The 13755-nt window shown below is 42.7% G+C and overlaps 1 long non-coding RNA gene across 1 annotated transcript; it reads left to right on the forward strand.

Moving 5' to 3' along the window:
- Window positions 1-604: 604 nt before the first annotated feature.
- On the forward strand, window positions 605-6204 carry LOC134346119 (uncharacterized). The gene is made up of 4 exons (XR_010017834.1): window positions 605-702; window positions 4026-4139; window positions 4220-4489; window positions 6078-6204. It is a non-coding gene; the product is annotated as an uncharacterized LOC134346119 (long non-coding RNA).
- The last annotated feature ends 7551 nt before the right edge of the window (window positions 6205-13755 follow it).

Genomic DNA, 13755 nt, shown 5'->3' on the forward strand with positions numbered 1-13755 from the left:
CTGAAGAACGCAAAGGCCAACAACTTGCCAAGCACAATCATGGTCAACACCATGACCGCCTACGTCATACGACACGGCCTAAAATAATTGAATAGCCTATTTTATCCCATTGCAGTACAGCGTAACAACAGGTTCTATGAAATTCTGCAGGGGTTTTAATTTAAGCAATGAATGCCATCTTTTATCTTCTTAGCTCCATCAGCCCTACTAAGTACAGGTCACCAACGGCAGATCTCCAAAGTCCTCTGTCCTGGGCCGAGAGAAGGCTGATTGGCCATGTGGCTTCCGCTTTCACCACACGACTTCATACTTCTTCCAGGCGAAGATTCTTCCACTCCCGGGAAAGTGGTACCGTCCATATTTTTTACAGCTGACCAACCATTACTCTGAGCAAGAAAATTTTACACGGCCTGAAAACTGCGCGGCACTTAAGATGTTCATATAAAAGAAAATTACATATGCGCGGCAACAAAGACCATGTGCGCAACTGTGCAGCTTAGTGGGAACAGTGTTTCCAACCCTCCTCCTTTCGGACCCGGACTTGGGACTTTCCATGGCGGAGTGAATGACTGTCACGTTCTGTCTGACGTAACCTTAGAGGGCGTTTGACAGAAATGTTCAAAATCCTGCAGGATCTTGACAAAGTGAATAACGAGCCGTTGCCTGCCCTGGGGAAACGATCGAGAATAGGGGAACTGAGATGTAAGCTGAAATATTTTCATGATTTTGGTTATATATGTCTTTGAAATTATTATGGGAAGGGGCGGCGGAAGCACATCCATTTGAATTAAAGACAAATTGGATGGGTTGTTGTACAGCCTGGAGGCTAGCAGCAGAGAATGGATGTGGGTGGATTCCTCTTACAAAATACTGAACAGCAGGCAAAGGTTTGATGGGCAACATATCTCCTGCTTTGCATCAGTGAAGCTATGACTCAATTTCCAAATAGCTTCATTGTAAACGAAATGGGTCGGGCTACAGATGAGATTAAAGGCAAAACGTTTAAGGAACTGACCGTCAGTATACATGTAGGGGTTTCTTCTTTTATGTTACTGCGTAGGCTAATTAAAATGGCTTCTTTGTTATGTTAGCTGCTGAGAAAGTTCTCTCGCTAGCAGCATGTTTGGATTATATTATTGATAATAGGACGAACGATCCAATTGTGATAGATGTTATTCTTTCTAGTGTGTCAGTAAGCCATTGTGATGCGCGGGTTTCTGGGGGAGAAGGCGCGATGGGGACAGAGAGAGCGGACGGGATGCTGTGAGCGGGCCGACGGGGCGGACCCGAGCCGGAGTCCGAGGTCCAGAGTCTTCGGCGAGGAGAGGAGAGGGAGACAGACACGTGTGGAGCGTCTGACCACCGTGGTTGGTCCCAGGCGGCGGATCGAGGTGGTCAGAGGGGATCGAATGGGGGAGAGAGGATCGTTACTAGAGCTCCAACTGTTTGTGCACGAAGAGATTACACTTTGCCAAGTTTGGCTCCTTTTATTTTCCTTTTATATTTTATCTCTGTTAATCATATAGTTCCAGTAATATCTATAAATTGTAATCAATTAATCGTATTTGGTATTTTCTCTGTTATTTGGCGGGGTGGGGTACAATCATACAGCATCCACACAAACAATTACTGTACCCAGTTTGGCGGGGCCGAGGGCTGCTTTCCATAGGCAGCGAGTTGAGCGAGCCCGAGGCTTACCAGGGCGGCTACATACAGAAATCAGTGGGTACAGGGTACGAGTCATCCGTCAGATGCTACATATATCTGCAAAATCAGATACTTGAACCACCGTGTATATTACATTATATGGTGTAATTAATGCGGATACCTAAGATTTTACACATTTGATCCCGTAGTTAATGTGGATCACTACAGGTCCTAAAGAGAGAAATTACGCCTAACTAACCGCTAAGATTGTCCAATTGCAATGACAGCAAAGTCTCAGCTAAACCACGAACGTAGCAATACTTCACAACAAATTATATATCTGTAGATTAATGCATGGTGGGTTCTTTAGGGAAACTGTGTATTTTCAGTTTGCACCTCCAGAACTGGCGATATAGAGTGATCATCAATGCCACAAATAAACCAGAATGTGGCAGATAATTATTGGTGGCACTAACCTAAAGGGAATTTATTTTTATCTAATACGTCGGCAAGACATTGTGTAAGCGTTAAGTGCTAGTACCGAAAAAGTGGACCAGACATCTGTACCTTTGCCACCTAACTGTATCTGACCCATGCGTTATTTATTTTTTCTTTCACATTCTTTCTTTCTCTCTTCTTTTTCTCCCTCTGTCCCTCTGACTATACCCCTTACCCATCCTCTGGGTTCACCCCCCCTTTTCTTTCTCCCCGGACCTCCTGTCCCATGATCCTCTCATATCCCCTTTGCCTGTCCGGCTCTTGGCTCCATCCCTCCCCCTTCTGTCTTCTCCTATCATTTTGGATCTCCCCCTCCACCTCCCACTTTCAAATCTCTTACTAACTCTTCCTTCAGTTAGTCCTGACGAGGGGTCTCGGCCTGAAACGTCGACTGTACCTCTTCCTAGAGATGCTGCCTGGCCTGCTGCGTTCACCAGCAACTTTGATGTGTATTGCTTGAATTTCCAGCATCTGCAGAATTCCTGTTGTTTGACTGTATCTTTCTTTGATTTAATGATCAAATAAATTGGAAAATCTTGTAAGTCGCCCAGACTGAAGTCAATACATTCACTTCACTCTTCTGGGAAATGATAACTGGTTTAGCATTTGCATATTATTTCACTAGAAATACATTCGACTCCTACCTCACATTTTCTTCCTTCAATAGCTTAAAGCTTTCGCGTTGTATAAACTCTCTCACATCGCTTTGGGCCGTGGTACGCAAGATTAGGGACCAGTATCAGATGATGACATCAGGTCGGGTCATGTAACCTAAATCTGACGGCTCATTCGTCGTATATATTCTGGGGTTCTCCGTACGGCAGAGAGATCTGTTCAGGATCAGTAGCAAGTCCGGTTGTTTCAACTCTTACTAGCGAATTCTGAGCCGATTCGTTTCTGTTCAAGTACTGTATGCGGTACCACCGTTTGAAAATTTGTTCTTTTGGCAGTCTTTGGTGCCCAACTGTGAGAACAGAGAATTCATCCAGAATAGCGCTTCCTCGGTAGTGAAGCTGGAACTGCTGGGATGCCGGCATGGATTATCTTGCCGTCTGCGTGCAAAGTCTATTGTGAGACTGGAATCTGTTGCCTTCTAAACAAATAACAAAAATGCGCTTCCCTTCTAACCCTCGGGATAATATTCAAGTTGACAAATCCGCATAATCCCTAGCGGAAGTGGAACAATTTATTGTGACATTAGGTAATTTCTAAGGTAGGGACATGTTCGGCACAGCTTTGTGGGCAGAAGGGCCTGCATTATGCTGTAGGTTTTCTGTGTTCTCTGGTTCTATTATTTTTCTCCATTTTTCTATCGGCATTCTCCTTTGAAAATAAACTATGAATGTCCATTTTCCTCAACATTGTCCAACTGATTAATATGCTGGTTAGAACATAAAACAGTACAGTATAGTACAGCCCTTCGGCCCACAATGTTGTGCTGACTTCAAGATCAACCTAACACTTTCCTGCCGCATTGCCCTCCGTTCTTCATTCATCTGTGTGCTCATCTAAGCGTGTCTAAAATGTCCCTAATATATCCGCCTCTACCACCACTCCTGGCAGGCGCTGAACGCACTTACCATTCTCTGTGTGAAGAAAAAAATACATTTGACATAACTCTTACATGTCCTCTAATCACCTTAAAATTGCGTCCTCTTGTCTGAACTATTTCCACCCTCGCTGTTCTCTCAATCCATGTCTCTTATCATCCTATACACCTCAATCAATTCACTTCTCACCCTCCATCTCTCCAATATTAGGTTTCCTAGCAACGCAAACATGAATTAAGTGATCAATAATTGTTTTCAGAAGGAGCTGTCGGCTATATTCCACATGCAGGTAGCCTTCTTTGCAGTTACTGACGTGTGTTTTCTTTACAGAGAATGGTGCCTTCCCGGCTATACCTGCAGGTGTCTTAATAATTAAGGTACTGAATGTTTCCGCGGCTAAACGGCGTTTCTTCAGGTAGGACGTTTGTCTCAGTGGAAATATGGGTAAGTGAATTGACAGTATAGGGGTTGAATTCTGACTAAACTGCTGGGATATTTGAATTTAAATATCATTTCTCTTTAAGCTGGCATCCCCTGTGGTCACTATGAAACTGCTGAATTGTGAACAACTACCTCGCTCGCTAATGTTCTCAGGGAAAGTAAATTTCTCTTCCTCGTTTAATCCGGCCTGTCCGAGACTTCAAATACACGGCTTCCTAATTGCCTGGGTGCAGAATATAATATAAATAACTCTTTGGATACCGGATACTGTTTATTGTCGTATCTATACGTGGAGGAATATCGTGAAAGAATGAATCTTGCCCTGCATATCTGGACGCTGATGCCTCTCTTAAGTAAGCCCTTTCTTTTTTTTCAATACTTTACTAGAGTATAGTCCGTCCAAATTATTACATACAAACACACACAGAAATATCGGAGCAGGAGTAGTCTGTTTGGCCTCTCATTTCGATATCATCAAAGCTCATCTGCCCTGGGCCTCAAATCACTTCTGAGCCAGTGTCCCGCTGCGCTCAATTGCCGATCTTTCAAAACTGAACCCACTTTCTCTCTAAATACGTCCAGTGTTAGAGCTCCGAGATCATCCCAGGTAGCCACGACCAGAAACTCATTATCCTCTGCGAGAGGAAATTTCCACGCATGTCAATTCCACAGTCCCACTTCGACCCGACACCCCTCTACCCCTAACGATCTTGTAACCAAATCCCATCTTTCGAAAATCGACAACAAGCGGAAATACCTCAGTATTTACACTTTCATGCCCATTTAAGATCTGAAATGTGGCAATCCATTTACACTTTCACTTAAACACGAACGAATGCAGGTCTAGCTCTTCTAGCCCTTCTTGGGAGGTCAACCCCCTATTCCTGGGAATTACACTCGTTATGTCTCCAATGCTAACAGATCTTCGAACAAAATAAGAGGACTAAAACTACACAATCACCCCAGATGCAGTTCTCACGAGAACCCTGTATAAATTTGAATCAATACTCTGTTTTGAAATCTAACCTTATTGCAATAGAGGTAAATACACCATTTATAATTTATACACTAAGTAACTACCCGATTAGGGACTGGAATGCACTGGGTGTATATTCTTAGTCTTCTGCTGCTGTAGCCCATAGATTTCAAGGTTCGATAGTTATGCATTCAGAGATGTTTTCTGCTCACCAGTATTGAGTTACTGTCGCCTTTCTGTCAGCTTGAACCACTCTGGCCGTTTCCATCTGAACGCCCTCATTACCAATACAATCACAAATAAGAGGAAATCTGCAGATGCTGGAAAGCCAAGCAATACATACAAAATGCTGGAGGAACTCAGCAGGCAAGCCAGTGAGCTGCAATTCTGTGTATGGAAACGTCTTGTTTATGAGGGCAACACACACAAAGTGCTGGAGGAACTCAGCAGGCCAGGCAGCATCTATGGAAAAGAGTACTGTCGACGTTTCGGCCCGCGAACCTTCATCAGGACTGGAAAAAAGTTGAAGACCTCTGCTTTCTTACTTTGACTCCTCAACTTTTTTCCAGTCCTGATGAAGGGTCTCGGCCCGAAACGTCGACTGTACTCATTTCCATAGATGCTGCCTGGCCTACTGAGTTCCTCCAGTACTTTGTGTGTGTTGCCCTCATTAACAAGACGTTTCCACACACAGAATTGCAGCTCACTGGACTTTCTCTCTAAACTGTTGCCCGCAAAAATCCCAGACTTTTCTGAGACTGTTAAATCAATCCGTGTGGCACCAATAATCATTCTACGGTCAAAGTCACTTAGATCACATTTATTCCATAGTTTGATGGTTGGTCTGAACAACTGAACCGCTTGCTGATATCTGCACAGAGTTGCTCTCGCACGATTAGATATTTGCATTAACGAGCAGGTGTACATAATAAAGTGGCCACTGAGTTCATATTTATAAATTACAGCGACAACTGCCAGAAAAATAGATGTATTTCAATCACCACCTTCCATTGAGACCGTCGAAGGAGAGACAGTCAACCTTCTGTGCACGTATAACACAACGTATAAGGGCATCGGGGCGTTTATGTGGTACAAAGCTGCAATGAATGGAATTGAAGAAGCCGAAGTAACTAACACATCCACAAGATACTCCGGTAGAATATTGAAAGTGGATAGAGCTTCTTTTCTGTTGGACCGGAACGCTTCTATCACGATCACAAACGTTAGACGTGATGACTCAGGGACATATATTTGCCAGGTGGAAATGGTACTCGTGGAGAAAGTCAGAGGACCAGGAACAATATTAACAGTTAAATGTAAGTCCGTGTGAAAATGTGAATAGTCCATAAGACCCTAAATAGACCGTAGGGCACAGGAGCAGAATTAGGCCACTCGGCTCATCGGGTCTGCTTCGTCATTTCATCATGGCTGATCTATTATCCCGCTCAACCCCATTCTCCTGCCGTCTCTTCGGAACTTTTGATATCCTGGCTAAGCAACAACCTGCCTAGCCCCTTCAATATTTGATAGATTACAACTAGATCCACCCTCTCAGTCGTCTAAACCCCAGCGAGTACAGGTCCAGAGCCATCAAACGCTCGTCATAAGTTAACTGTTTCATTCCTTCTCCAAATCCATCACATATTTTCTTAAATAAGGGGCCAAAATTGCTGACAATACTCCAAAAGTACAGCCTGGCCAATGCTTTATAAAGCCTCAGCATTACAACCTGGTTTTTATATTCTAGTCCTTCTGAAATGAATGCCAACAGTGCACTTGCCTTCCTTATCATTGGCTCAACTTGCAAGATAGCTTTTAGGGAAATCCCAAGACCCTTTGCATCTCTGATTTTTGAATTTTACCCATGTTTAGAAAATATTCTACGCCTCTATTCCTTCTACCAAAGTGAACGATCACTTCCCTACACAATATTCCATCTGCCATTTCTTTGTTCATTCTCTCAATCTGTCCAAGTCCTTCTGCAGACTCCCTGCTCCCTCAACAATACCTTCCCGACCACCTGTCTTCGTATCGTCTCCAAACTTGGCCAGAAAACCATTATTTATGTCATACAAACCATTGGACTATAATGTGTAAAGAAGCGGTGGCAAGCCCATCTACAGTAGGCCACCTTGTTCTGATTCTTTCCCTCCTTCCAGATGGTCAGATGAGTATCCATTCTAGAATCTTTCTTGCACTGTCCTTCGCTCTTATGCTGTCAAGTAGCCTCATGTGTGGCACCTTGTCAATTCCGAAACCTGCCAATTCCTCAAACAATTCCAACAGATTTGTCAATAACCTCTAACAACTTCACTACCTTCATACATTTCAGCTTCTCAAGCACCTTCTCCTTAGTAATAAGAATTACACTCACTTCTGCCCCTTGACACCCTTGAATTTCCAGCATACTGCTACTCTCTCCCGTTGTTATGAATGCTGCAAAATATTTATTAAGATCGTCCATCATTCCTTTGTTCCCTATTCTTTCTCCTCCAGACTCATTTTCCAACGGTCCAATATTCACTCTCTCCTCTCTTTTACATTTTATATAAATGAAAAAATAACTTCTGGTATCCTCGTTGATAATCCCTTTGGGACTTTTATAGCTGGATTTAAAAACATCATTTTTATAGCAGAAGCAGGCAGTACCTTTGGAAAAGGCACACTCGACTTTTCGGGCCGAAACCCTTCGGCAAGACTGGAAAAAATAGCCATTTTAATTCCACTCCCTATTCCCATTCCGATATGTCCATCCATGGCCTCCTCCACTGTCGTGATAAGGCAACACTTAGGTTAGAGGAACAGCACCTTATATTCCATTTGAGTAGCCTCCAACCTGATGGCATGAACATCGATTTCTCAAACTTCTGGTGACGCCTCCTCACCCCCTTTACCATTTCCCATCCTCCTTCTCTTTTTCTCATGTTATCTCCTTGCCCGCCCATCACCTTCCTCTGGTACTCCGCCTCCGCCCCCCGTCCACTTTTTTCTATCTTCCATGCCTTTCACCAATCAACTTTCTAGCTATTTGCTTCATCCCCCCCCCCCACCATCTCAAAGTTTCACTTAACGCCTAGTGTTTCTCTCTCTCCTCCCCCCGCCTTTCAAATCTACTCCTCAGCCTTCTTTTCCAATCCTGCCGACGGGTCTCGACCGGAAACGTCGAATGTGCTTTTTTTCCCCCATAGATGCTGCCTGGCCCGCTGAGTTCCTCCTTCATTTTGTGTGTGTTGCTGAGATTTTCAGCATCTGAAGATTTTCTCTTGTTTATTACAGCAGAAGTATTGGTTTTTAAAAGTTTATCAATCCTCTAACTTGCTACTAGAATTTTTCTGTATTATATACTCTCTCTTTTGCTATGACTTCCCTTGTAACCCAAGTTGTCTCATTCTCCTTTTAGAATACTTCATCTTTGGGATGTATATATCCTGTGCCTATCGAACTGCTGCCAGAAACGCCAGCCATTGCTGATCAGCCGTCATCCCTGCTAGTGTTCCTTTCCAATCCTCTTTGGCCAGCTCCTTTTTCAAGCGTCTGAAATTCCCTTTATCCACTGTAACACTGACACACCCGACTTTATCTTCTCCCTCTCAAACTGCAAGGCGAATTCTAACCCTTGAACACTTACTCATAAAGGCTCTTTTACTTTAAGCTCTAATTAACTTTCGTTCATTACAGTACAACCAATCGAGAATTGCCTTTACCTTCGTGGGCTCAACCAGAAGCTGCTATTAAAAGCGATCTCGTAGGCATTCTGCAAATTCTCTCTCATAAGGTCCAGTACCTACCCAATTTTCCCAAACTCCCTGCATTTTGAAATCCCTGTTGACTTTCGAAACATTGACCTTATTACATGCATGTCCTATTTCCCGTTGAAATATATATTCCACATTCAGCTATTGTTCGGGGGTCTGTATATAACTGCCACCTAGGTGTTTTTACCCTTGCAGTTTCTTAACTCTACCCACAAAAATTCTACATCTTCCTCGATCCTATGTCATCTCTTTCTAAGGATTTGATTTCATTTATTACTAGCAGAGCCACCTCAACCCCTTTGGCTATTTGCTTGTCCTTTTGATACAATTTGTATCCTTGGATGTTAAGCTCCCAACTATGATCTTGTACAGTCATTGCTCATAAATGCCCAAGAGCATCATACCTCCCAATCTCTAATCACGCTACAGGATCATCTACCTTATTTCGCGTACTGTGTGCATTCAAATATGACACCTTCAGTCCTGCGTTCATCGCCATTTTCTATGATGCCCCCATGTTAGACTTCACCTCATCCCTCTGACTGCAGGTCCTCCTACCATATGCGCAGTGTTCATACTCACAGCGTCACTGCACGTTGCATCCTGCCAATTTACCTTCACCTTAGAATATTTGAATAAGTGAGAGATAGATACATGTGCGGTTATATAACTGGATGGACCGGTACATAGGTATGTATGTATTTATGTATGTATGTATGTATGTATGTAGGTAGGTAGATAAACAGTCAGATAGACAGGCAGGCAGACAGACAGATAGACAGAGGCAGATAGATTGTTAAACACATTCACAGATAAGTAGATGGAGACAGACACACAGACAGACGCTCAGACCGACAGACTGAGAAACTGACTGACAGACAAATAGAGGAATGGGTCGTAAGGTAGATATAAACAGAGACAGAGGGAATGGAGTATGTAATAGTGAGAGAAAATAAAGACAGACGGACAGACGGGGATGGAAATAGGAAAACTGGCACATAATGTGTCCTTAGGATCATAAGACAATAGAATTGTTGAGAATGTTTGATATGGAGTAACAGGCTGCCTAAGTTTATGCTGGAAGGATAACTAACTTAGTCAGTCAGCCCTCCAGCACGAGGTTGGTAGCCCTGCATGATACAGCTCTTCAAGTGCACATCCGCAACTAGGGTTTCAGATTACGCCACACCTCTAGAAAGCAGGTTCCATACCCCTATCAAATGTCTTGTTTCCTCCTTAAAAATTCATACTGGAAGGCTGCTGGTCAAATTGAACAGAACAAATTAATCTATGTGAATGCATGTTGCAAACTAGCGTGAATTTGTAAAAGGATTTGTGAAAGGTTACCATGGATTTAACTCAGTGAATCTAATGCAAGACGAACCAGCCAGGATGTGAAATAAACAATACAGCAAGTGCTCTCCAATTTTTACACTTGCGTTGGATGGAAATCCACCTTTTGTTTCTGTATTCAATATTCCGCCAGCAGTTTGCAGAGAAAATGAAGGAAAAAAAAACTAGCATTGATTCTTTAAAGTTCAAATTTCAAGGTAAAATGATTATCAAAGTATACCTGAGATTCATTTTCTTGCAGGCATTCACATCATATAAAAAGAAACGCAACAGATTCAATGAAGCACTGCAGTGCACACAACAGAGCCCGACAAACAACCAATGTGCAAAAGACAAAACAAATAAACAAATGAATAAATAAATAAATAAAATAGTGTAAATATTGAGAGCACGAATTGTAGAGCCCTTGAAAGTGAATGCACAGGCTGTGGAATCAGTTTAGGTTGAGATGAGTGAATTTATCAACTCTGGTTCTAGAACCTGATGGTTGAAGGGTAATAACTGTTCCTGAACCTGGTGGTGTGGGACTCAAGGCTCCTGTACCTCCTTCCTGATGGCAGCAGTGAGAAGAGAGCATGGCCTGGATAGTGGGGCTCCTTGATGGTAGATGCTGCTTTCCTGTGACAGCGCTCCAGGTAGATGTGCTAAATAGTGAGGTGGCTTTAATTGTGGTGAACTTAATTCTGAACATTAAGGCAGAAGCCATCATCCTTTCATGTTTAAAAACAGATGATGGGAAGTTTTTGTAAACCGAAGAGATTCTGCGAAATGATGAAATCCAGCGTAGCACATACAAAATGCTGGAGGAACTCGGCAGGAGAGGCAGCATCAATGGAAAAGAATTAACAGTCGACTGTTGGAGCGGAGACTTCATCAGGATGAAGAACTTACGAGGAAGGGTCTCTGTCCGAAATGTCGACTGTTTATTCCCCTCCATTGATGCTGCCCGACCAGATGAGATCCTCCAGCCTTTTGTATGTTGCAATGATAGTGTTTAAGTTGGTGAAACGCAACAATGTTCATTGTTGAAGTAGGTCCAATAAAATAATACAAATAATAAGCTGTTATCCTGCTTTGTAATATGAATACCGTAGTGAAATCTACAGCAACGTCAATTGCTAGGTTATATATGCCCGTATAGGGAAATAATTCAAGGACTCTACAACTCACGTTCTCAATATTAACCCACAAGATTAATTGAAAATAAATCGAATTCAGGAATGTAATTTTGAAATCTATTGCTTCGATTTCAACAGATGTGACCACGCTGGAAAGGAGCAGCAGGAATTGGCGATCGCAGTTCATCGTAATTGGGGTGAAGGCTGCAGCGTTTATAGTGACCATCATTTTAACCATTGCCCTTATGCACTTTTGGGGAACTTAAGACCATATAAGAGAAGAATGATCTATCAGGAAAACATTCAACACAAAACTATAGAAATTCTTTGTGTCTTCGAATATCCAACCATTCGATAAAGAGATGATATAAACGAAATTTTGTGAAAGTGTAAAAGTTAAGACAACTCGAAGTGCGGCGTAATATCGTAGGTAGGATGTTCCGGTTTCTATTCTGCATGCATAGAAACCTTGCACAGCTTTACTAAAATGCTGTATAGTTAACACATTTATAGAATTGATATGAAGTATGAGTATTTTAAAGGCAATGGTTGTATGTTGTGTTACTAATTAATTAGGATGTTTACTGATTGAATGAATTTGAGAAGTCTGGTTTCCTTGTTCTTGAATTATTCCCGGAAATGATAAGTGCTGGACTGGAACCAACGTGATCCAGTTCTCGGGCAAGTCATGGTTCGCTGATCGCTGGCAATCACTGAAACACACTAAGCATCAGTAATCATTTATTGGTTTAGACACTTCATACCTGATGAAAGCGCAGGCTGCAAATTTTATAAACGTTTATGCACAAGTCTGCAGTTCAAGTAACATATATTTCTCATATAGCCCTGTTTATTGCGGATTCTAGTTACATCTTACAGGAAATATTTTACTTAAGCAGGTGTTGATTATTTGCTTAAAATGGCAGGGTGGGAAAGGAGCTTGTTTTGCTGTTCGCACACAACGTCCTGGAGAACTCAACCGGCCAGCCAGCATCTAGTGAATATTCCATCGATGCTGCCGATGAGTTCCAGCTGCACTTTGTGTATGTTCTTCACGATTTCCAGCATCTGAGAGTGTTTCTGTTTGCTGTTGTTAATGCCGCTGCTGGTGTTGTACTGATATACATTGTGGGAATGCTATGCTGGCGCCGGAAGGTGTGGAAGTACTTGCGGTCTGTCCCAAGCACACCATCGGGTGTTTTGTTAACACAAACGACGAATATCACTGTATGTTTTGATATAGATGTGATAAAAGTATGAATCTGAATCTCACGACGCAGATTTCTCGACATGTGCCGGTGATACTGAACCTGATTCTGATCGGATTCACAAGGTCACAAGATCACAAGACAAAGGAGCAGAAGTAGGCCATTCGGCCCATCGAGTCTTCTCCGCCACTCCACCATGAGCTAACTATTCTCCCATCTTCTTCCAATTTCCAGCTTTTTCCCAATATCCCTTGATGCCCTGACTAATTAGATACCTATCAATCTCCTCCTTAAACACCCTCAGTGATCGGGCCTCCACAGCTGTATGTGTCAATGAATTCCATAAATCCACGACCCTCTGGCTAAAAAAAATTCCCCTCATCTCTGTTTTAAATGGGTACCCTCTAATTCTAGGACTGTGGCCTCTTGTCCTGGACTCACCCACCAAGGGAAACAGACTTTCCACATCTACTCTGTCCAAACATTTCAGCATTCGAAATGTTTCTATGAGATCCCCTCTCATTTTTCTATACTCTAATGAATACAATCCAAGAGCCGACAAACGCTCCTCATGTTAGCCCCTGCATTCCAGGAATCATCCTCGTAAACCTTCTCTGAACTCTCTCCAACATCAATACATCCCTTCTAAGATAGGGGGCCCAAAGCTGCACACAGTATTCCAAATGAGGTCTCACCAGTGCCCCATAGAGCCTCATCAACACCTCCTTACTCTAATACACTATTCCTCTTGAAATGAATGCCAACATAGCATTTGCTTTCCTTACTGCCGATCCAACCTGGTGGTTAACCTTTAGGGAATCCTGCACGAGGATCCCCAAGTCCCTTTGCACTTCCGATTATTGAATTTTCTTCCCATCTAAATAATAACCTGCCCAATCATTTCTTTTTCCAAAATGTACAGCTGTACAATTCTCAAAATTGTAAATCATCTGCCATTTCTTTGCCCACTCTCCTAAACTGACCAAGTCCCTCTGCAACCTTTCCTTTTCTTCAACACTTCCTGCTCCTCCACCTATCTTGGTGTCATACGCAAACTTAGTCACAAAACCATCTAATCCATAATCTATATCATCGATATACAATGTAAAAAGAAGCGGCCCCAACACCGACCCCTGCGGAACACCACTAGTAACCGGCAACCAACCAGAATAGGATCCCTTTATTCCCACCCGTTGCTTTCTGCCTATC

Source organism: Mobula hypostoma, chromosome 5 (assembly GCF_963921235.1).
Source record: "Mobula hypostoma chromosome 5, sMobHyp1.1, whole genome shotgun sequence".
NCBI lineage: Eukaryota > Metazoa > Chordata > Chondrichthyes > Myliobatiformes > Myliobatidae > Mobula > Mobula hypostoma.